Below are 25,459 nucleotides of genomic sequence, written 5' to 3'. Positions count from 1 at the left end.
AATTCTTTACAACATCTTACGGTGCGACGGTCCTCGGTGAGACACGATCAGGAATCTCGAGTATGTTAGGACACTCTTTATTGTATTTCTATACAGTTCTACGTTGGCCGCCTCCTGCGCTACAAAGATATATTTTTATCAACACTCTCCTTCTGTTCATTTATTTTTTTTAAAAATCACCTTACACAAAGAGATATTCTTGTTGTCGATAGCCTCTCAAGGGTGTTGATTAAAATGCGTCTTTTTAACCAATTCTTGTTATCAACAGTCTCCAAAGAATGCCCTTATAATGAAACGTTAGCTTAGTCTGACACTAACACAAAAAGATCCTATAATAAGTGAAAAGTGCATATTCATTACGGTGAGTTTATTGCGTTAATGTAAATGGGTTTTTTTCTCTAAATCATTTGGAATAGATTTAAACTATGTTCCTGTGTCTCAAAATGATATTTTAAAACTATTTTCATTCTTTCGATAAAATTGTTTTGGAAGTGATTTGCTTCTGATTGGGTGTATAATCGGAAGGTTACTCAATAGGTGTTGTCTTAATCAATCCTCTCCGGGCCTCCTCCCAGGATGTGTAACAACTGGGAAGATAGATGTGTGTGTCTTATGGGACCTTTGGCGGTAGATAATCCGAAATAAGAAGTGTCTTATTGATATGTATCATGAAATACAAGTATGTGGTTATGAATCACAAGTGATGACACCAGGTCTCCATGAAAAGGTGAGAGTATCCCACCCCAGTAGTGGCATCCATCACAAACACACGCAACTTGGAAGTAGGAATTGCCCTGAACTGTTTTCATTAATTCTTTCCACACTTAAATTTACTCCTTGATGATTATAATAATATTTTGATCTTTCGGTTGTTATGGAAGAATATTACACCATCTCTTGATCAAAGACTTTGACATGACATGTCGCACTTTGTCTTCAATACCCCGCATTGGTACAATTTGTGAAAACCATGTTGGGTGTCCACATCTGTTATATGACCACGGCATAATTGTTTATAGTGGAAACGTTTATAGTACAAACGGATGTGCTTTACACGCAGTATGAAACAGTCATTGCATCATTTCCATAACGAGAAGCAAAATGTCTCTGAATAATACAACCAAGTGAAACAAAATTTCAAGGAATACAATTTTTTTCGGAAGAGCTGATGAATCTACGATCAGCTGGTCGGTGGTCATACTATCAATCACTAGAGTACAAAACCCGACAGTTTCCAGGACATGTCGAGATAGCTATATATACGTTGTTTTGTATAGAGGTGGGGGACAGAGGGGAATTGAGTCGGCAAGGATGTGGGCATACTCAGAGGATGCTGTGTTGGAAGGGACAGAGGAGGACAGGGGCAGTTGAGCCATACAGGACCCGGGGAACACTCGAAGACGCCGGTACATAGTGCACAGTGCCGAGTTCGCCACCTTTGGTGTATAACTATTGACACACTGATCAACACAACGACAAAATCTGAACATGTCCAAAACAGGGTTTCTCTTCTCTAAGAGATGAAACTAAACCAACTTGTTCCACCTTTAGTCACTAATCAGGCGTTATCTGACCGAGCAGCAGTGTGCCACAGCTTGATTTCAGTGCGTGAACATACATCGATATGGCTCGTCGCATTCGATCCAACATGGCTTGTGACGCCACAATGTGATCCGATTGTAGCTTCATGTACACGTGTGGCAAACTCCTCAGCACTCCGCCGTAATCCTTAACACGACTCGTCCACTACACATTTGATGTGATGTGACACGACTGAATTCTAATTTATTCTAATTTATATTACACGGAACATAGCCTAACGTCTCATGAAATGTTGATCACATGTTTGATTCATAATCTGAGCAATTAGTCAAAACCCCAATTATTTAAAATTGGTCACACTCCAGATATTAAGGATATTTAAGCCACTGACAGAGACCATATGTTGCTTCTTTTGTGTGTTCAGTGCTGATAATTCAAACTAAAGGTGACATGGACAGCCCAGTGGCTAAATCGTTCACTTTTTGCGTCGTATATTACGTAATGATGGATGTAACAAAAAGCAAACATAAGCTGTTCCTCCTCTACTTTTAACAAAACAGATGATTTGCGTTTGAGAATTAACATTTTCTCACTTTCGTGAAAGAACCACTAGGCAAGCAATGCCAAATGTAAATTGAAACAGTATCGGAAAAGTACAGCTGATATTGTGCACGTGCAAAACATTATTTTGAAACTTATCACAGTTTGTCATTTAGCTTAACCATCAATTATGTTTTTGTCCACGGACGCAATTGTTCTTACAAGGAGTAGGTAATTGATTACGTTCCTTCAGGCAGAAACGACAACTTTGTGTACGCATTCCCCATTATTTATCATCAATAACTGCAGATGTGACGCACATCACTTATGTATTTATTTATTCATGATCAGTTAGAGTATGTTTTGAAGCTATCTCCTAAACCCATCTTGGATGTTGGAAATCTTTGTCGTTAAGTGTTGAAGTATTTAATGTACGAGTAGGTTTGCCCCAGATGGAAATGGGACTATATTATCTACGCTGTAGATGATGAAGGAACCGATCTCGTCGCTCTGATGTATTTACAGTTAATCGAATTTGGCAATTATAACAACCAAATTCCACATTCGAGGTTACATCGTTGAGCCACATATTCAAGTGTTGTCTTAATGAACGAAATTCCAATAATCATCGTAAGAAATCAGTGGAGTGAGTGAGTGAATGTGATTCCGGAGCGAGATGGTTTTGACGTCACATAAGTCGTATCATCAACCACGTTTTTTTCTCGTACGAGCGTGAAGACATTCATTCCGCTGTTTTGTAAACCAACGAATCCTCTTCCCTCGTCATGGGCAAGTTCGTGACATAAGTGAAAACTAAAAATCACAATTGTGTAGAAAACTCACGATGCAAAAGATTTCTCCTACTGCGGTTTTCTGCTTTTGTTTTAACTTTCATCAGAGTCATATATAATACATTTCCTTCTACGTGTTATATGTGAGATCTCACACTTCTTAGAGATGTTTTTTTTATTGATGTGATTAGTTTCCACATATCCAAACATGAAAAGAAGTTTATTCACTCTAGCTCTAGACGTGTGACTTCATGTTTACACCGATAGTCAACAAACAACCTAAAAGAGAGTGACATGAGCGTATGTATGCTCAACTTGCTTTAGGGGAACAACTGTTGTAGTTTGTTTACAAGACATATCATCATGGGGTGAGACAAGTGTGTTAAAAACTACCTGATCAGTGAGTCTGTCACAATGACAGCGATTCGTAACACGCGTCGTGATTTTATCATAAAGATGTGACAATTATCGGCTTAGGTAAATTGATAGATTGTTGTAGACTGTATCTGTTAGTCTAGACACGGACCGAGTCGATACTACGACAGTGGATGTGCATTTCTACGTATTGTTTACTAGGATGTGTCGTAGCGAAGATATTTGTGAACGATCATGCAGTCAGACTCTCTGATGTTTTCGATGTTCAGACTTAAAGGATCTAAATGATTAGAAAGAACGTTTCTGTATGTATTCGTGCAAGAACATTTAAAGTGATTTCCCAAGGTATGTGGAAGTAGTACGTCAGTGTTTACTTCATTTCAAGAATTCAGTTTCGTGAAAAACGTAAGAACGTCAAATTGTGTCATTTATAAGCTTATGAACGTCAGTTTCGCAGTCATGTGACTGGCCTCTCTTCCAAATGAAAAGCACGATCTCGTTTAAATTTCATTGAAAAAATTATAAATAAATAACTCATGGTTGTTTCGCACCCAAGCTTAGCTTCCTGGTAGATGCGCTTCTCAGTAGCAGTTATTCATGGAGCAGTATATCATATTTCGCATTTTATCATATTGGACATATTTATCTAGTTGGGTTTGTCACAGGTCTGATCTTTACTTCTGCTTAAAGTGAGCTGTATGGTCGCTGATAAAGTCCGTGCAAAACACAGTGTCAATTGTACGACCTTGACGGTCTTATAAGTATCAGTGAATCATATTAAACAAGCAAGAAATACTCACACACTCCGCCAATATGACATGTCGGATGTGTGCAATGCATTAGCTCCTGTGAACTATGTTCACATGGCCTTTTTGTAAAGAAATATAGTACGTTTTTTCAAGATCTGCTCCGGAAACGAGGACTACCGACATTTTGTCTAAATCAAAGTCGTTGGCATGGAAACTCGAAAAAAAATTATTTTTTTTTAATCCCAAACTATCAAAAGGCACCAGTTCACCACTAAACCTATCTATGTGCCAAGTTTAGTGAAGAAATATGGTACGGTTTTCAAGATCTGCTCCGGAAACGAGGACTACCGACATTTTGTCTAAATCAAAGTCGTTGGCATGGAAACTCGAAAAATAACTTTTTTTAAAATCCCAAACTATCAAAAGGCACCAGTTCAACACTAGATCTATCTATGTGCCAAGTTTGGTGAAGAAGTATTGAACGGTTTTCAAGATCTGCTCTGGAAACGAAATGTGACGGCCGGACGGAAGGACGGAAGGACGGCACCCATTCCTATATCCCCCTTCCACTTCGTGGCGGGGATAATAATGATGATACCAGGTCTTCTGTAAAAGGTGAACGTATCCTGTCTCACCGATGAAACGCGATTGTATATTTCACTACCAACAGATATGCGTTGTTTCAGGTTACCTTTACCTGGACGTATGTACGGCCGATAAAACATAATGTATCACCCATCCCCTAGGAACAGCAACAGCAGAGAATCAATATCCTCCCCTTTCTCACACAAATCTTCCAATGCAAACATATGTACTGATGTGAGAAAATACGAACTGATTCCTACAACGAAAGGTTATTGTTTTGAGAATTTTAATAAAAGCGACGAAACCCTTTATATAATGATAGGAAGTCCACTGTGCATGTAAACTGACGTCCAAAAGAAACTTTACAAGAGTTTGAAATCACTCTTGCTAAAAAACAACAAAACATACATGCATGAAGTAAAGTGTATTGATAAGATCAATATATCAACACAATCAACACTGAAAATGACAATCATACCGCGACCGAGAATGACGTCAGAGCACCCCAAAGTTGGGTGTGGTACAAAACTCGAGTTTTCAGAATCATGGACAATAGGCAGAGTACATAAACAATAGCTCACGTTCAATAAGTCATTAGTAGCGTGTGTGACCACCAAATGCCTCAATACACGCAAAAACTCTTCGACGCACATAAAAAGTCATGGGATTTGACGCCATTCTTCTTGGAGGGCCAAGATCAGTTCTTGCCGTTTGGCTGGAGAGTGTGGTCGTTGTCGAACACGACGATCCATCAAGTCCCAGAGGTGTTCTATGGGGGACATGTCGGGTGAGCATGCAGGCCACGGCAGGACGTTGACGTTGTTGGCTGCGAGGAAGTTAGTGACAATTCTGGCTGTATGGGCTCTGGAGTTATCATGCTGATAAATGACACCACGTGGCTGCTGTTGGAGAAATGGTAGGACAACTGGACGAAGAATGTTATCCATGTAACGCTGAGCTGTCGAGTTTCCGTCAACGATGACAAGCGGTGTCCTCTCCTGCCCACTGATCCCTCTCCACACCATGACACTCCCTCCACCATATGGTACGACCTCCTGCACGCAACACAGCGCCGTTCGTTCACCCCTTCGGCGGTAAACACCTTGTCTTCCATCAGCCCTAAACATACAGAATCGAATTTTCCTCAGTGAAGACAACCCTTTGCCAGTCACGTCGTTGCCAACGTCGTACAGTCCGGGCCCATCTTTATCGCAGACGACGATGTTGCGCTGTCAATAGCTGTCCTCTGTATGGTCTAAAAGCCCTTATTCCATGAGCCCTGAGTCTCCTGGCCTCTGTCTGTCGACTAACCCTGTGACCTAAGGCATTTGTCGCCGATGACGTCACTGTCAGGGAGCGATTTCGGAGGTGCAAGGTACGCAAGTACCAGTCATCATGGGGCGTGGTCACCCTTGGTCTGCCTGTTCTTGGCCTGTCAGCGGTCCGCCCTGTCTGTCTGTAACGTTGCATCAAGTTGGTAACGGCAACACGGGAGCAACCGGGGGTTCGTGCAATATGGGCGTGGGTGGCTCCCATCTGTACCATACCCAAGGTTCGTTCGCGTAGTTCGACTGTGAGTCGTGGCATTTCTTTTGTGTTTTTATATCACTGTGGATGTTATTTACATTCAGTGATTATTGTGGAAGTCCAATAGCAGAAAGGAATGTGGTGTTAGGCGTTAGAGGCAGGCAATTTCAAACTGTGAGTGAGTGAGTGAGTATAGTTTTACGCCACTTTTAGCAATATTCCAGCAATATCACGGCGAGGGACACCAGAAATGGGCTTCAAACAGTGTACCCATGTTGGGAATCGAACCCGGGCTACCACTAGGCTACCCGACCGCCCCTTCAAACTGTTAATACTCGAGATAACAAATACTCAATAACATCATCTCCTAAGCGTAAGAACTTTTGATATTGTTTTAAATCGATACTGCTGGACAAACGTAAGTATCGTTTCTGTGTCTACTTGTCAATCATTTAGTTCCGGGTGTCTCTGCAGCAGTTAATGTTTTTTGTTACGTTCACAGAAGCACGCATGAATTGTACCTTGTGTACATGTATATGACAACTCGATTGTATATGACTCGAGCGTGTTTATAAGACGGAGAGGTACTATTACGTTACATGTTCTGACAGACAAGAATTGCATACATCACACAGTCTGTTTGATATATGATTCAGATCAGGTTACAAACAGTGTTCTATAATTGCAATCCTTGTCTCCACTTTCTGGTATGTTTTCTTAATGGTTTGTAAAGGTTGCATATCTTTTACACTTTTTCACTTTACGAAACCTAAACAGCATTTTGCCTACGACATACGTTTGTTTAACGACATCACACAATTTGCCACAGACGTTCTTCTAAAAGAGGGCACGGGCGATCCAGTCTTCTAGGGCGCCATAATTCGTAGTGCACAGGGACAGGTCCTTCATGTGAGCCAAGATCCTTTGATTGATCTTTTAAATCCCAAATACGCACTAAATATATTTCTAGATGTGCCGGGGCGGCGGGGTAGCCTTGTGGTTATAGCGTACGATTCCCAACATAGGTACAATGTGTAAAGCCTATTTCGGGTGTCATAGCGTACACATGGGTACAATGCCGATACATTGCTGGATTATTGCTTAAAGCAACGTAAAATCATACTCACTCTAGATGTGTCAGACTGCGGAAGGTCAGGGGTTCAGATGGTAAAATATGGTACTTGTTGTTACCCTGTATGGCGATGTTAATCCCCACTTCACCTCACCTCTAGATGTGTCGACAGCGTACCAATGCTCGTGGGTTTCATCAACGTGGTAAATGTCTAAGGACTAGATCACCCTAACATTAAACACGAATGAATTAGTATAAAACTCAACTCACCTACCTGCTAATAATTGAATACTGTCTCTTCGTTTGTTAGTTCACTCTTGAAAACAATATTGATGTAAAAGCATGTCGATATTTCTCTGACGAGTTCAGAAGAAAAGACAGTACAGTTCATATCACGCAGATTAGTAACCACGAACTGTGTACAAAGGAAAGGAAATAGTTATTGAACATGCCTACATTAAAGAAAAAAGCATTATGTGTCGAATGTCTTCATTTCAAAGGAATCGGCTCAACTGGCTTTTCAGAAATTGCTGATAATGACATTTCACATCGATACTTACAATGCTCTCTACAGCTCATTGTGTGAATGTGTATGTATACACACGTTGATAGCTGAGAGACACTGTTGACACGAACAGATACAAGATAAAAAGAATAGAGACAGGTTCAAAGAAACTGTTCACTGCATTGTCCCAGTACAATGAACATACGTTATATTGTTTGAACACAGGGTAACAATCCCAGTGGGCCAGCCCAATCACCCATGGCTACACCAATCTTTCATTTATCCTCCTACCACCATCAGTGGTCTGCAAAAGGAAAGTTACATTAAGGTTAATATGACCACTGTACATAAAACCTCTTTAGCCAATCTCGGTCGCAAGGGACATAGGCATGTGCACTTACCGATCCCGCAGCAAGTAAGATTCCTGGACTGAGAGTGAAATAAAATCAAAAATGGAAAATATTGATATTGTACACCTTAGATCAGTCATCTATGTATTTCAGCTTAGTTCGTCAAGGTTTTGTTTACTGTAAATTAGATTGTCTTTCTGTGTGTAATTATAACTTTACCTGTCGCTTTAATGAATGAACACCCAAAAGGGCCACCTGATGTCAACAGCAAGAAATAGTCCATGCGTCAGAAGGAACGTGACCTTGTAAAGGTTTTATGTTTGTCTCACGTAGAAAGGGAGTGCAGCGGACAATTATTGATAAACATGATGTTATCTTCAAGGCTTTATTGAGTTTTCGATGCCCGAAATTTATCAAACCATAAACATCTGACTTAGCCTTTCAAATAAATCCCGAGGAACAAATAATTAAACATTGAGAACATCACAATTTAAAAAGATAGTTTTACGACGATTGTTACACCTTCCAATAGTCACTTATAAAACATTAAATGCAACAATAAAAACATACTCCGACCTGTTGACTTATTACCTGCTACCACTGCTCTTTTCAGAAATACTTTACTTTGTTCCTTCAAGAACGTGTTAACACCTCCAAATAGGCACTGCACTTCTACTTTAATGAATTTAAGAAGGTCAGAGCGGAAACTGAACATGTGATCTGCTTCTATTGATCGGTTACAACTTGTGTCAATGGGTTACATCAAAGGCAGGCTGATTGAGAGATAGCTGTCACAAACAGGTAACTTATCCTCAGATACAATCACTGGGGAACTGTAAAACAACAAGTGAAGCACACTGGCGTAGATTAATGAGACGTGTGATGTACACATGATGATTGAAGAAACAATTGTTTCTGTTATTATTGTTTTAGATTCAACAACATCATGTTGACCTTGAAGCCTTTAAATATGGCGCTGAGAAGAAAGCAGAACAGGAATGGTTTAGGAAGAGGTTTAGGAAGCGGCTGTCTGATCTGTTCTATTGCAACTCCCCCAAATACTTGTTCTCGGTCAAATTGACCCCAGCGACAGCAAGTCAAATTGAGTGAAATTGGAAGTGTTGTTGATATTAGGTGATCTGCCAGTGTGGTATTGTACACCGATCGGGTGGGTGGGTGTGAGAGAGGGTGGCTGTGAGTGAGTGAATGAGTGAGATTGGTCTAACTCTGCTCTTAAAGTAATACAAGCGTCAATGTGTGAGCGAGGGAGGGAGAGGGGAGTGAATGTTGGCAAATAGCCCGAAGTAGTCATGTTGACCCATCATGTGTAACGATCCAGCACGGGTATGATGCCGACCTAGAAACAATCACGGCGAGCAAATCTTTCTAAGAATAATGGGCGGAACTCTACTAAGCAAATTATGATGCCTAGTTGAGTCGAATCGGTCACTCTGCGATACAAAACTGCATTCGCCCACACGCTGAATCGCTGATGTTATCCAATAGAAACATTAAGACATATCTGGAAGATACTTAAAAAAACATTATTTGAGAGTTGAAACTTACATGAAGCACACGAGTCTTTGTATGAACATTCGAACTCCTGTTAACCCCACGACAAGTTATCAATTTTAACGTTTGTATACGCGGCCATGCAATGTGAGTATTTAATATTGGTAGAAGTAATGTAAACGCATAATTGAAGCTGAATGACAGAATTGTCTTTATCTTCCAAAGACATGTAATGCCTATTTTCTTATATTCCCGTCACTCTACTTACTTAAAGATGAGATAATGATGCACGTGTGTGTGGCGCGCTTGGACATGTGTCCTTATGGTATTGCTTACCCAATGAGACACCATTCCGCAGTTTAACACAAATACCCTTCTCAGACCTATTAGTCTGATATGGACCCAACTTGTTCTTGTTTTATCCCTTTAATGCTTAGCGCCATGCAAGGTAGCAACAAGAACAATTGCGGAATGACGACCAGAGGATAGATCCACCGACCTTCAACTTTCTGGTCAGTGGTCGTTTAATCCACTTCACAACGGAGGCGATCGCTTACGAACAGACCCCCTCTGTGACATGTGGTTGATACCAATATGGAGATATGACAGGTGGAAAACCGTTATCAAAGGACGAATGAACAACACATCTCCCCTGGGAAACAGTAATTGTTGAATTAACAATAATCAATTGATTGACATTTCTCCATGTGCACAGATTGGGAAGAAAGAGGGTGACAAACTGTTGTTCCTTACAATGATTACTTGATGTAACGTGACTTACAAGTGTCGCGACTCGGCTCTTTACATGCCTTCTTCAGTTGGCAGGAGTATTGCTGTGCCGCACGGGGCAAGAAACACTTATGCTTTTATGGAAATTGTGTGAGTAGCGGGTGCTACCGGCATAGCAGGACATGCTACTCTTTTCGCGAACACGTTGAGATATTGATCTGTGAGACGTTGAGATACTTGGCTGTGTTCCGAGACATCGATATACTGCATGTTTGATAAGGCAAATGACTCTAGCAAAGTTGTTTGAAACCAACGTGAAGATGTTCCACAGGGCAGGATGTGTAAACTAGAACACGCATTGAGGATAATAACCCCTCCAATGGTTCTATTGAGTGCAATACTTGATTAATATACTGATATCTCAGTAGGGCGATGTTACCATGAGAAGATCACTGAGATCAATGGTTATTATTAGAAACACAAGGACTTTCTATTTGTTTGGATGGTATTAGAAAAAGAAGTGAAAGATAAAGAATTCCATCAGCACAGAAGTAAATAGAATCATTATGGTTCAGTTAATGGCGAAACTCATATCGCACCAATTTTATGAAGAAATGTTGAACGGTCGGTGAGTTGTGGTCATGAAATAAACCCTCACCTGCCCCTAATTTGAATCAGAGTCCAATTTGTTGTCATGGAAACCCGACAATATCCTCTATCAAAAATAAAAGGCACTACTGGAATCTGGGCAGATTTTGATCAATTATTGAAGGGTTTTTGTGTTATAGTCCGTAAAGTAACCCTGTCCTCTTTTCAACATATGTTCAATATGTTGTCATGGAAACAAATACAACATTTAAAAATGCTGAAGCAAGATAAGGCTCCACTTTATGGCTGGGCTGATGTATGTGCAAAGTTTGATTAAGAAATATGGAATGTTGTTTTGTGTTATGCTCCGGAAACAAAACACGTCATGACGAGGGACCTGATAACGTCAGCTTACCGTTATCTCTCCTACCAATCCTTTATCCTTAAGGTATACTTTTTTTAGGAACGCTACATACTTATTAACTGTCAAAGATAGGCTTAAGTAACTTTGGATTTTCAGATTGCTTCCAACCGGATATAACTGACTGGTCTTAGGAACAGACAGTCCCGTTACACAGTTTCCATAGAAACGCAGATTAAAAGATTTCGTTAAGGTGATATTAAAAGTCTCACCTCTTTCCGAAGGGAAATAATAAATCGCTTACAAACATTCGCACACGTTTCCCCAAGTCGAAACTGAATTATGAACAATTTGTAGCCGACGCAGTAATGTTGGCATATCCGAGTTACCGTAAGCTTTTTAAGGTCATCCATAGACTGTAGTAATATAAAACACCCTCTTTTGACAATGGCGTCGCGACGTGGCAATTTGGGCTCATGTAGTGATAAAAGGCTTTCAGTGAGCCAACTTCGGGATGAATTAGTCAACTAGCTAGGATGTAACTACTCAACTAGAATGCCCTTGAACCACATTTTTAAAGTCTCTGTCACTGTATTGTAACACTATCCCGTTGATTTCAAAGCTTTATTTATAATAGGTTTATTTATGTACCGGTCAACTCCAGTTGATACGAAACGATTAAGATAATATGACATTGCTTAACAGCGATCTTCTGGAATTGACATATGGTCAAGTACAGCGCCACGTCGCAACAATTCTTTAAGTGCTTCTACATAACGTCTGGATAAATGTTTCCATTGATCACATTTTAAGACTGTTGGGAAATGTCTTCAAAATTTAACCTACGTACTGTTTCACAATACTGACATAGGATGGTTATAGAAATGGGCAATAACACCATTATTCGTCAGTTCTCATATCTCTGGAAACCTTTCACAGGGTATATACTTTCTTCACATTCAGATCTAATTTTAATCCAATCATGGTACTAGAATGTGTGGTGTGTTAAACAAGTCCACCAGAAAGTCCAACGTTTCAGTATTTCACGGAAGGTATCAAACTTGAGTATCTTGATATAACGCAAGTAACTCAATCGTTTATACGCCTTCGTATGTCAGGAGTACTGCACAGCTTTAGGCAGCAGTTATTCTTGTGTGCAAACTGTGTAAGTGGCAAATGCAATATGAAACATACATGTAATTGTAAGGTTCTAAAAAAATTGTCTCAACTGCTTCCAATCTGACGTCACCACCGATGTCATCGGAAAGTCAATAGGTTCATGCTTTTTACATAGTACAACTGTATCATAGTGGAACATTAATGACCTCGTAACACCCGACTTGCACCCAAGTGTATTGAACACGCGTGGGCCACGAAACTTTCTTCCAGCCTCTATACGTCAATACAAGTAATTCCTTGCAACATCTTATGGTCAGACGGTCCTCGATGAGACACGATCAGGAATTTCGAATATGAAAGGACACTCTTTATTGTATTTTTATACAGTTTTACGTTGGCAACCTCCTGTACTACAAAGATATTTTTTTATCATCTCTCCTGTTCTTTTATTTTTTTTCAAAAAGTCTCCCAAGAATGTCTTTTATATTGAAACGTTACTTACGTATTCATTCGAGAGTTAATTGTGTCAATATAAATGTCTTTTGTCTAAAATCATTTTGAATAAATTGAGACCATGTTCCTTGGTTTAAAATGATATTTTAAAACTATTTTCATACTTTCGATAAAATTGATTAGGAAGGGCTACCCGTCCGTTATTACAACGTACGGTGCATCTTACAGTACTAACAGGAAATTCAGACTTTGGTGAATTGTGATGTGATTTGCTTCTGGGTTTTAACAGGCTGTGGAACAACTGGGAACATAGAGGTGTGTGACTGATGGGACGTGTAGCTAATGGGTGATAACCGGACATAACAGTGTCATGAATGTATGTGGTTAAGAATCACAAGTGATGACACCAGGTCTCCCCGAAAAGATGAGAGTATCCCACGCCAGTGGTGGCATCCATCACAAACACACACAACTTAGGAAAGTGCCCTGAACTGTATTCATTAATTCTTTCCACATTCAAAATTACTCCTTGATGATTAAATTAATTATTTTGAACTTTCGGTCGTTATGGAAGAATATGATATATCATCATATCATATGTTGCCTCTTCTCTATTCCTGTGCTAATAATTCAAAATAATAGTAACATGGACTGCCTAGTGACTAAATTGTTCACTTATAGCATAGAATGTGCATTCCATAAAGTGTTCCAAACAGAATATTACATAATGTTGGATGTTACATTAAACACACATATGCTGTTCCTTTTCTGTACTTCTGTATTTTGTGTTTGACAATTAACATTTTCGGTCACTTTTGTGAAAGAAGCGATGCCAAATGTAAATTGAAACAGTATTCGAAAAGTACAGCTGTACATGTGCAAAATATCTTTTTGAAACTTCAATCCCACTTTGTCGTTAAGCTTATTCAATGGATATGTTTTTTGTCCACGGATGCAATTGTTCTTACAAGGAGTGGGTAATTGATTACGTTCCTTCAGGCAGAAAAGAAAACTTTGTGTACGCGATCGCGATCCCCATTATTTATCATCAATAACTGCGGATGTGATGCACATCACTTACGCTGCCATGTTTTGTTGCTATCTTCTAAACCCATCTTGGATGTCGGAAATGCATTGTTATTAATTGATGAAGTATTTTAATGTAGGTTTCCCCCATGTAGAAATGGGACTCTGTTATCTACGCTGCAGACGATGAAGGATCCGATCTCGTCGCTCTGTCGTATTTACAGTTAATCGATTTGGGCGATTTTTACAACCATTCGAAGTGACAGCGTTGAGTCATAGAATCAAGTGCTCTCTTAAGGAACGAAATTTCAATAATCATAGTCAGACATCAGTAGAATAAGTGAGTGAATGTGATTCCAGAGCGAGATGTTAATGGCGTCACATAAGTCTTTTCATCAACCACGTTTTTGTCTCGTACGAGCTTGAAGTCTTTCCTTCCGCTGTTTTGTAGATGAGATCAAATTGTGTCGTTCATAAGCTTATGTGGCCGGCTTCTATTCCAATGGAAAAGCAATGTCTCGAGTACATTTCATATTAAAAAGTTATAAATAGATGACTCACGTTTGGTCGATGCGCTTCTCAGTAGCAGTTATTCACAGAGCAGTACATCATATTTCGTATTTCAACATATTTGACTGGTGACTTTATGAGAGAGCTATCTAGTTGGGTTTTTCGCATGTCTAATTTCTTATGCTCAAAGTGAGCTTGATGGTCGCTGATAAAGTCCCTGCTAAAAGCAGAGTCAATTGTACGACCTTGACTGTATTGTAAGCATTAGTGAATCATATTAAATAGTGACGATACCAGGTCTTCTGTAAAAAGTGAACGTTTCCTGCCCCACCAATGAAATATGATGATTACATTTCAATAGAAACAGAAATTAAGTGTTTCAGTCATTAGAGGCAGGCAATTTCAAACTAAATACTCGGGATCACAAATACGCAATAACATCATCACCTAAGCAAAAGAACTTTATTCTCACTTTTCAGTTTTAAAACTTTTGATATTGTTTTAAATTCGATACTGCTGGAAAGAAACGTAAGTATCGTTTCCGAGTCTCCTTGTCAATCATGTAGCTCCGGGTGTTTCTGCAGCAGTTCATGTTTTTTTTTCACGTCCAGAGAATCACAGAAACATACATGTATGGTACCTTGTGTACATGTATATGATAACTCGGAAGTATTACTTTACATGTATTGACAAACAAGAATCGCACACATCTCAGTCTGTTTGATATATTATGCAGATCAGGTTACAAACAGTGGAGTATTTTTTTCTGATATTGCAACCCTTGCCTCCACTTTCTGGTTTGTAGATATGTTTTCTTAATGATTTGTATAAGATGCATATCTATTACACTTTATCACTTCACGAAACCTAAACAGCATTTTACCTGTGACATAAGTTTGTTTAACGACATCACACAATTTGCCCAAGACGTTCTGTTAAAAGAGAACACAGGTGATCCAGTCTTCCAGGGCGCCATAATTCGCATTGCACAAGATCCGTTGGTTGTTCTTTCAAATTCCAAATACGCACTAAATATGTTTCGTGATGTGTCGGACATTTCCAACACTAAGATATTGCTTCAATATTGCGAAAAGCGACGTTAAACTATACTCACTCACTCTATCTTTGGCACACCGCAACTGGGGTCTTAGGGTCAGAGCGTCCGCCAAGCGATGGAAGCGCAGGGATTGAGATGGTAAAATATGGTACTTGTTGTTACCCTGCCTAGCGCTCGGCATTAATGGCTAAAACAAAGACCGGTCGGCTCGGATTCAGTAAACTGCGGCATGGTACATCAATGGGCTACCATAACAAAATCGGCATGCATGCACGTTGTTTTTTTTTAACGAGACGAGAACCCCACTTCAACTCACCTCTGGATGTTTCATCAGTGTGGACATGCTCGTGGGATTCTCTAACGTGGTAAATGTCTAAGGACTTAATCCCCCTAACATAAAACACCATGAATTGGTGTAAAACCCAACTCACCTACATACTAATATTTGAAAACTGTTACTTCGTTTGTTAATCCACTCTTGAAAATGATATTGATACAAAACCCTATCGATGTTTCACTGACCAGTTCAGACGAAAAGACAACACAATTCATATCACGCGGATTAGTAACCACGAACTGTGTACAAAGGAAAGGAAATAGTTATTGAACATGCCTACATTAAAGAAAATAACATAACGTGTCGATTGTCTTCATTTCAAAGGAATCAGCTCAATGGGCTTTTCAGAAATTGCCGATAATGACATTTCACATCGATACCTACAATGCTCTCTACAGCTGATTGTATGAATGTGTATGTACACACATGTTAATAGCTGAGAGACACTGTTGACACGAACAGATACAAGATAAAAAGAATAGAGACAGGTTCACAGAAACTGTACACTACATTGTCCCAGTACAATGAACAGACGTTATATTATTTGAACACAGGGTCACAATCCCAGTGGGCCAGCCCCATCACCCATTGCTACACCAATCTTTCCTTTATCTTCCTACCACCATCAATGGACTTGAAATGGAGATAGGAAGGTTATGTTAAGGTGAATATTACCACTGTACATAACGCCTTTAACCAATCTCAGTCTGGCTAACACTTCACCTGTGTACAAAAGGCACATGGACATGCGCACTTATCTATTCCGCCTTAAGTAAGATCCCGAACAGAGAGTGAAATAAAATCGAAAACGGATTTAAATAGGAAAATATTGATATTGTACACTTTAGATCAGTCATCCATGAATAGTCGAGGTTCTGTTTACTGTAAATTAGATGGTATTTTTGTGTGTAATTATAACATTACCTGTCGCTTTTATGTTTGAACACTCAAAAGGACCACCTGTTGTCAACTGCAAGAAATAGTCAATGCGTCGTAAGGAACGTGACCTTGTAAAGGTTTCATGGGACTGACCCTTGAAAATAACGATGAGTTAAATCTTTTCCACTTTGGATTATTGATCTTGATTATGGAAAATATAGAATGCAAAGTTCCTCTGACTCATCTTTCAGTTGTTACATACAACTTAGGGCACCAGTAATATTTTTAACTGTACCATTTCCTGGGTTTTCGAGAGTATGCAGAAGGATTGAACATAAACATGACAGTTTACCTTCTCGGTAGTGACCGCAGACCGAATCCACAGTTCAGAACTTGAAGTAGGTACTACACGCTGTGATTTGCTACACTCATGATACTAAATATTGTTTCTGTCTCGATACATATTTTAGATAATATCTTCAGAACATGATAATCATTTTATCGGTGATTTGAAACGAGTGTCTACTGGTTTTTTTCAGAAACGTTGTTTTATAGTATTCCAAGCCCAGGCATGTTCTGTGTATGAATTCATGATAAGTATCACAGCCCACAATTGATCAACGCTGCACCCAACACGAATACTGCATCAGTCGTATATTGTGTTTTTGGTAAATACCTACCAGAAAGAAGAAAAAATAACCTTGTTCTTTGCTTTCTGCCAGCATGGCGGATGCAAATTTCTTGGAAGGATATGACGTCATCCGTCGTATTATGACGTCCCAGTATTCCAGACAAACTTCAAGTCAGACGGAATTTACAAAAAGCTGTAAACATATGGCTTGACCCTGAGTTACAAATCACATTTACTCAAAACTCAAATACTCAGTGCTATCGAAAATCTCAAAATATCTTACGCCCATGAGCGTATACCAGTCACGTGATCTAAGCTCAATGACTGTTAACTAAAACTATCTGCAGAGGTACAAATCATTAAACACCGAGAACATCACAATATAAAAAGGTAGCTTAATGATGATTGCGACACATTCAAATTTTAATTGATAAAAAATTAAATGCAGCATGCCCCGCTGCCCTTTCCTAATTTAGAAATAATTTTCTTTGTTCCTTCAATAACGTATTATCACTTCCAATTGGGCACTGTACTTCTGCTTTAATGATTTTAAGAATGTTATAGCGGAAACTAAACATGTGATCTGCTTCTATTGAACGGTTATAACTTGTGTCAATAGGCTTCATCAAAGATAGGCTGATTGAGAGATAGCTGTCACAAACAGGTAACTTATTCTCAGATACAATCACTGGGGAACTGTAAAACAACAAGTGAAGCACACTGGCGTAGATTAATGAGACGTGTGATGTACACACGGCGATTGAAGAAACAATTGGTTCTGTTATTATTGTTTTAGAGTTAAAAATATCATGGTGACCTTGAAGCCTTTAAATATGGTGCTGAGAAGAAAGCAGAACAGGCATGGTTTAGGAAGAGGTTTAGGAAGCGGCTGTCTGATCTGATCTGTTGCAACTTCCCCCCAAATACTTGTTCTCGGTCAAATTGACCTCAGCGACAGCAAGTCAAATTGAGTGAAATTGGAACTGTTGTTGATATTGGGTGATCTGCAAGTGAGTGAGTGAGTGAGATTGGTCTAACTCTGCTCTTAAAGAAATTTAAGCGTCAGGGCGTGAGTGAGGGAGGGAGAGGGGAGTGAGTGTTGGCAAATAGCCCGAAGTAATCATGTTGATCCATCATGTGTGACCATCCAGCACGGGTATGATGCCGACCTAGAAACAATCACGGCGAACAAATGTTTCTAAGAAAAATGGGCGGAACTCTACTAAGCGAATTACGACGCCTACGTGAGTCGAATAGGTCACTCTGTGGTACAAAACTGCATTCGCTCACACACTGAATCGCTGATGTTATCCCATAGAAACATTAAGACTTATCTGGAAGATACTTAAAAAAACATTATTTGAAAGTTAAAACGTACATGAAGCACACGAAGATTTGTATTATAATTCGAACTCCTGTAAACACCACAACAAGTTTATTATCACTTTTAACGTTTGCATATGTCATCATGGAATGTGAGCATTTAATATTGTTAGAAGTAATAAAAACGCATAATTGAAGCTGAAAGACAGAATTGTCTTAATCTTCCAAAGACATTTAATGCCTATTTTCTTATATTCCCGTCTACAGCAGTACTTCTTTAAAGGTGAGATGATATCAAATTGGGTTTAGCATCGCGTTCAATATAATTTCATTCATCTATGATGCACGTGTGTGTGGCTGCTTGTACAAGTCCGGACATTTGTCTCCGCCCAATTTCTTCTCACAAGCGGTCATTCAATGGAGTGGAGTAGTCAAGATCCTCGATGGCGAAGGACGTTGATTCTTATGTCAGCTACTTGTCTGTTGACGAATAATATGTTTATAGTCGGCAGTGAAAGAGACGGAACATGGCAGATTGTGGTTTTCAAAACTGAAATGAAAATGAGTGATATCAGTGGTAGTTAGAGTTCCTGCAGGGCCCATCGTAGTTAATAATACAATTAGTCATCTGAAGAATGTTTTATTTGTTAGTTCGTTGTATAACGCTGCACTCAAGCCATGTTCCAGATGAATGAAGTCAGCCTGTGAAAACATCGACCCGGAACGAGACAACCCAGTGATTGATATTGTGAGCAACGAACCATGACGTCAGAACCCGATATATTGAATCGCCTATATGTTGCTGTGACAAGCCAGTGATTGATATTATGAGCAGCAAGCCATACCGTCGGAACCCGATACATTGAGTCGCCTATAGGATGTTTGGGACTTCTTTTAATCCAGAATTCCAACGGGGCTGATCTCCGTAGTCATATGTCGTCACACCTAAGCGTACAATTTGGCTCAACCGAAACATGTTGAAATGGTTAGAGACATTTTGACGGGATTCCATCGAGTTCATTAAACATCTACAATTTAAAGCATTTGATCCAAAGAATGTGTCTGAGGAATGGCACTGAAGGTAGCTACATCTTATTATGAACAATTACGGAATTTGTTGCGTCGGATACCAGGGATTTTCTGCAAGTTCTTATCAAATTCGATCATCAGAGGTTTTAAACGGAAATGTTTAAGCTAAATACATTACTTCATTCTAAATGATGAGAGGTAGTTTTAGCTGATACCCCGTTGGGAATTATGGGTTAGAGTATGAACTAGAACGTGGGAACGTTATAACATTTCGGCGAAGGTGTAAAACTTGATTATCTTGATGTAACGTGACTTACAAGTGTCACTACTCGACTCTTTACATGCCTTCTTCAGTTGGCAGGGGTATTGCTGTGCCGCACTGGGCAAGAAACACTTACGCTTTTATTGAAATTGTGTGAGTAGCGGATGCTACCTGCATAGCAGGAAATGCTACTCTTTTCGCGAACACTTTGAGATATTGATCTGTGAGACGTTGAGATACTTGGCTGTGTTCCGAGACATCGATATACTGCATGTTTGATAAGGCAAATGACTCTAGCAAAGTTGTTTGAAACCAACGTGAAGATGTTCCACAGGGCAGGATGTGTAAACTAGAACAAGCATTGAGGATAATAACCCCTCCAATGGTTCTATTGAGTGCAATACTTGATTAATATACTGCTATCTCAGTAGGGCGATGTTATCATGAAAAGATCACTGAGAGCAGTGCTTATCATTGGAGACACAAGGGCTTTCTATGTGTTTGGATGGTATTAGAAAAAGTAGTGAAAGAAAAAGAATTCCATCAGCACAGAAGTAAATAGAATCATAATGGTTCAGTTAATGGCGAAACTCATATCGCACCAATTTTATAAAGAAATATTGAACGGTCGTTGAGTTGTGGTCATGAAATATACCCTCACCTGCCCCTAATGTTGTGATGGAAACCCGACAAAATCCTCATTTACAAACAGTAAAAGGCACTACTGGTATCTGGGCAGATTTTGATCAATTATTGAAGGGTCCTTGTGTTATAGTCTAGAAAGTAACCCTGTCCTCTTTTCAACATATGTTCAATATGTTGTCATGGAAACAAATACAACATTCAAACATTCCTAAGCAAGATAATTAGGCTCCACTTTATGGTTGGGCTGATGTACGTGCAAAGTTTGATTAAGAAATATTGAATGTTGTTTTGAGTTATGGTCGGGAAACAAAACACTTAATGACGAGGGACCTGATAACCTCAGCTTACCGTTATCTCTCCTACCAATCCTTTATCCTTTAGGTATACTTTTTTGGAATGCTACATACTTATTTACTGTCAAAGATAGGCTTAAGTAACTTTGGCTTTTCAGATTGCTTCCACCTCTTTCCGAACGGAAATAATAAATCGCTTACAAACATTCGCACACGCTTCCACAGACGACACAGAATAATGAACAATTTGTAGCCAACGCAGTAATATTGGCGTATCCGAGTTACCGTAAGCTTTTTAAGGTCAACCATAGACTGTAGTAATATAAAACACCCACTTTTGACAATGGTGTCGCGACGTGGCAATTTGGGCTCATGTAGTTATAAAAGGCTTTCTGTGAGCCAACTTCGGTATGAATTAGTCAACTAGCTAGGATGTAACTACTCAACTAGAATGCCCTTGAACCACATTTTTAAAGTCTCTGTCACTGTATTGTAACACTATCCCGTTGATTTCAAAGCTTTATTTATAATAGGTTTATTTAGGTAACGGTCAACTCCAGTTGATACGAAACGATTAAGATAATATGACATTTCGATCTTCTTGAACTTAATATGGTCAAGTACAACGCCACGTCCATACAATTCTTTAAGTGCTTCAACATAATGTCTGGAGATATGTTTCCATTGATAACATTTTAAGACTGTTGGAAAATGTCTTCAACATTTAACCTACATGCTGTTTCACAATGCTGACATAGGATGGATAAAGAAATGGGCAATAACACCATTATTTGTCAGTTCTCAAATCTCTTGAAACCATTCATGGAGTATTTACTTTCTTCACATTCACACCCAATCATGGTTCGAACTAGAACGTGTCCACCAGAAAGTCCAACGTTTCAGTACTTTACGGAAGGAATCAAACTTGAGTATCTTGATGTAATGTTAGTAACTCAATCATTTATAGGCCTTCGTATGTCAGGAGTACTGCGCAGCTTTAGGCAGCAGTTACTCTTGTATGTAAACTGTGTAAGTGGCGAGTGCAATATGGTCATACATGTAATTGTAAGGTTCTAAAAATGTTTTCTCAACTGCTTCCAATCTGACATCACAACCGATGTCATCGGAAAGTCAATAGGTTCATGCTTTTTACATAGTAGAACTGTATCATGGTGGAATATTAACGACCTCGTAACACCCAACTTGTACCCAAGTGCATTGAACACGCGTGGGACACGAACCCTTCTTCGAGCCTCTTTACGTCAATACAAGTAATTATTTACAACATCTGACGGTGCGACGGTCCTCGGTGTGACACGATCAGGAATCTCGAGTATGTAAGGACACTCTTTATTGTATTTCTATACAGTTTTACGCTGGCTGCCTCCTGCACTACAAAGATATTTTTTTATCAACTCTCCTTCTGTTCTTTTATTTTTTTCAAAAATCACTATACACAAAGAAATATTCTTTTTGTCGATAACCTCTCCAGGGTGTTGATTAAAATTTGTCTTTTTAACCAATTCTTGTTATCAACCGTCTCCTAAGAATGCCCTTATATTGAAACGTTATCTTCGTCTGACACTAACGTATCGCATGAAAACATCCTTCTGCAAGAGTTAATTGTGTTAACGTAAATGTAATTTTGTCTCAAATTAATTGGAATAAATTCAAACCATGTTCCTGTGCTTCAAAATGATATTTGAAAATTATTTTCATACTTTCGATAAAATTGATTAGGAAGTGCTACACGTCCGTTATCATAACATACGGCGCATCTTACAGTACTAACAGGAAATTCAGACTTTGGTGAATTGTGATGTGATTTGCTTCAGGTTTGTAACAGGCTGTGGAACAACTGGGAATATAGAGGTGTATGACTAATGGGCCGTGTAGCTAATGAGAGAATACCGGAAATAACAGTGCCTCATTGATATGTTTCAGGAAATACATGTATGTGGTTATGAATCACAAGTGATGACACCAGGTCACCCCAAAAAGGTGAGAGTATCCCACCCCAGTGCTGGCATTCATCACAAACACGCGCAACTTAGAATTAGGGAAGTGCCCTGAACTGTATTAATTAATTCTTTCCACATTCAAAATTACTCCTTGATGATTATATTCATTATTTTGAACTCTCGGTCGTTATGGAAGAATGTGACTGCTGATTGAAGACTTCATTACATTCAACACTCATGACATGAATTTTCCATGATATGTCTCACCTTGATCTCATACCCGGGATTGCTACAAAGTATGTGAAACCATTTGGGGTGTCCATGGCATAACCGCTTATATTGTAAACTTTTATAGTGCAAACGGAAAGTGTTTTGCATGTAAGTATGAAACATATGCACCATTTCCATAACGACTGACAAAATGTCTCTGAAGAATACATCCAAATGGAACAATATTTCAACTGCCCGAGCAGAATACTAATCTTTTCGGAAGAGTTAATGAATCTATGATTAGCTGGTCGATGGTCATACTATCAACCTGTAGAGAACAAAGACCAACTGTTTCCAGGACATCTCGAGATAGCTGTATATACGTTGATTATGGCGCATGCATGGTATAGCAGGGACGGATAATGGGGGTTGAGCCGGTAGGGATGTGGGGATGCTGAGAACCCAAGGGATACACACTCGAAGACGCTGGTACATAGGGATAGCGTCTGATGGGGCGGTGAAGTCATACAGGACTCGGGGAGCGTGACACACTTGAAGACGCTGCTACATAGGGATAGCGTCGGATGGGGCAGTGAAGTCATACAGGACTCGAGAAGCGTGGCACACTCGAAGACGCTGCTACATATGGATAGCGTCGGATGGGGCAGTGAAGTCATACAGGACGCAGGGAGCGTCGCACACTCGAAGACGCTGCTACATAGGGATAGCGTCGGATGGGACAGTGGAATCATACAGGACGCGGGGAGCGTGGCACATTAGAAGACGCTGGTTCATAGTACACAGGGCCGAATTAGCCAACATGAACATGAACAATATTTGAAAGTGTCCAAGATAGAGTTTCTCTTCAAGAGTGAGATCAAACTAAAACTAATTGATTTTCAGCTTTAGGCACAAATCCGAGGCCATTTTTCCGAGGTCAACAAATTGCCATATATCGATATGACTCGTCGCATTCGATCTAGCTTGGCTTGTCCCGCTACCACGAACTCCGACTGTAGCTACATGTATATGTATGGCACGCTGGTCACAACTTCACAGAACTTTTCACCATACACACCTCTCGTCAACTTCATAATCCGTGTCATGTGATATAACCTGATTCAACAGTCACTCGCTATTTCTTTCATTTCAGAATTACACGAGTGACTTCTATTTCATATCACATGGCATCTAGTCTAACCACTGATGAAACGGTGATCACATATTTGGTTCATAATCTGAGCAGTTAGTCAAAACCTTATTTGACCACACCCCAGATATTAAGGATATTTAAGCCACTGACAGATATTATATGTTGCCTCTTCTCTATTCCAGTGCTAATAATTCAAAATAATAGTAACATGGACTGCCTAGTGACTAAACCGTTCACTTATAGCAAAGAAGTTCTATTCCATAAAGTGTTCCCAACAGGATATTACGTAATGTTGGATGTTACATTAAACACACATATGCTGTTCCCTTTCTGTACTTCTGTATTGTGTGTGTGACAATTAACATTTTCGGTTACTTTTGTGAAAGAAGTACGAGGCAAGCGATGCCAAATGTAAATTGAAACAGTATCCGAAAAATACAGCTAATGCTGTACATGTGCAAAATATCTTTTGGAAAGTTCAATCCCACTTTGTCGTTTAGCTTAATCACGTGATATGTTTTTGTCCACGGATGCAATTGTTCTTACAAGGTGTAGGTAATTGATTACGTTCCTTCAGGCAGAAAAGAAAACTTTGTGTAAGCGTTCCCCATTATTTGTCATCAATAACTGCGGATGTGACGCACATCACTTACGTAGCTATGATGTGTCGCTATCACCTAAACCCATCTTGGATGTTGGAAATGCATTGTTATTAATTGGTGAAGTATTTTAATGTAGGTTTGCCCCAAATGGAAGTGGGACTACGTTATCTACGCTGCAGACGATGAAGGATCCGATCTCGTCGCTCTCTCGTATTTACAGTTAATCGAATTGGGCGATCTTTACAACCATTCGAAGTGACAGCCTTGAGTCATAGAATCAAGTGCTTTCTTAAGGAACGAAATTCCAATAATCATAGTCAGAAAGTGGAGTAAGAGCGAGATGTTAATGACGTCACATAAGTCGTCTCATCAACCACGTTTTTGTCTCGTACGAGCTTGAAGACTTTCCTTCCGCTGTTTTGTAGATGACATCAAACTGTGTCGTTCATAAGCTTATGAACGTCAGTTTCGCGGTCATATGACCGGCTTTAATTCTAATAGAAAAGCAATATCTCGATGAAATTTCATATTAAAAAGTTATAAATAGATGACTCACGGTTTTTTCGCATCCAAGCTTAGAGTCATGGTAGATGCGCTTCTCAGTAGCAGTTATTCACGGAGCAGGACATCATATTTCGTATTTCAACACATTGGACTGGTGACTTTATGAGTGAATTATCTAGTTGGGTTTTTCACATGTCTAATTTCTTCTGCTGGATGGTCGCTGATATAATCCCTGCTAA

The sequence above is a fragment of the Haliotis cracherodii genome, unplaced genomic scaffold (genome assembly GCF_022045235.1).
Source record: "Haliotis cracherodii isolate W230 unplaced genomic scaffold, xgHalCrac1.p SCAF_14, whole genome shotgun sequence".
Lineage (NCBI taxonomy): Eukaryota > Metazoa > Mollusca > Gastropoda > Lepetellida > Haliotidae > Haliotis > Haliotis cracherodii.
This window is presented reverse-complemented; position numbering follows the sequence as displayed.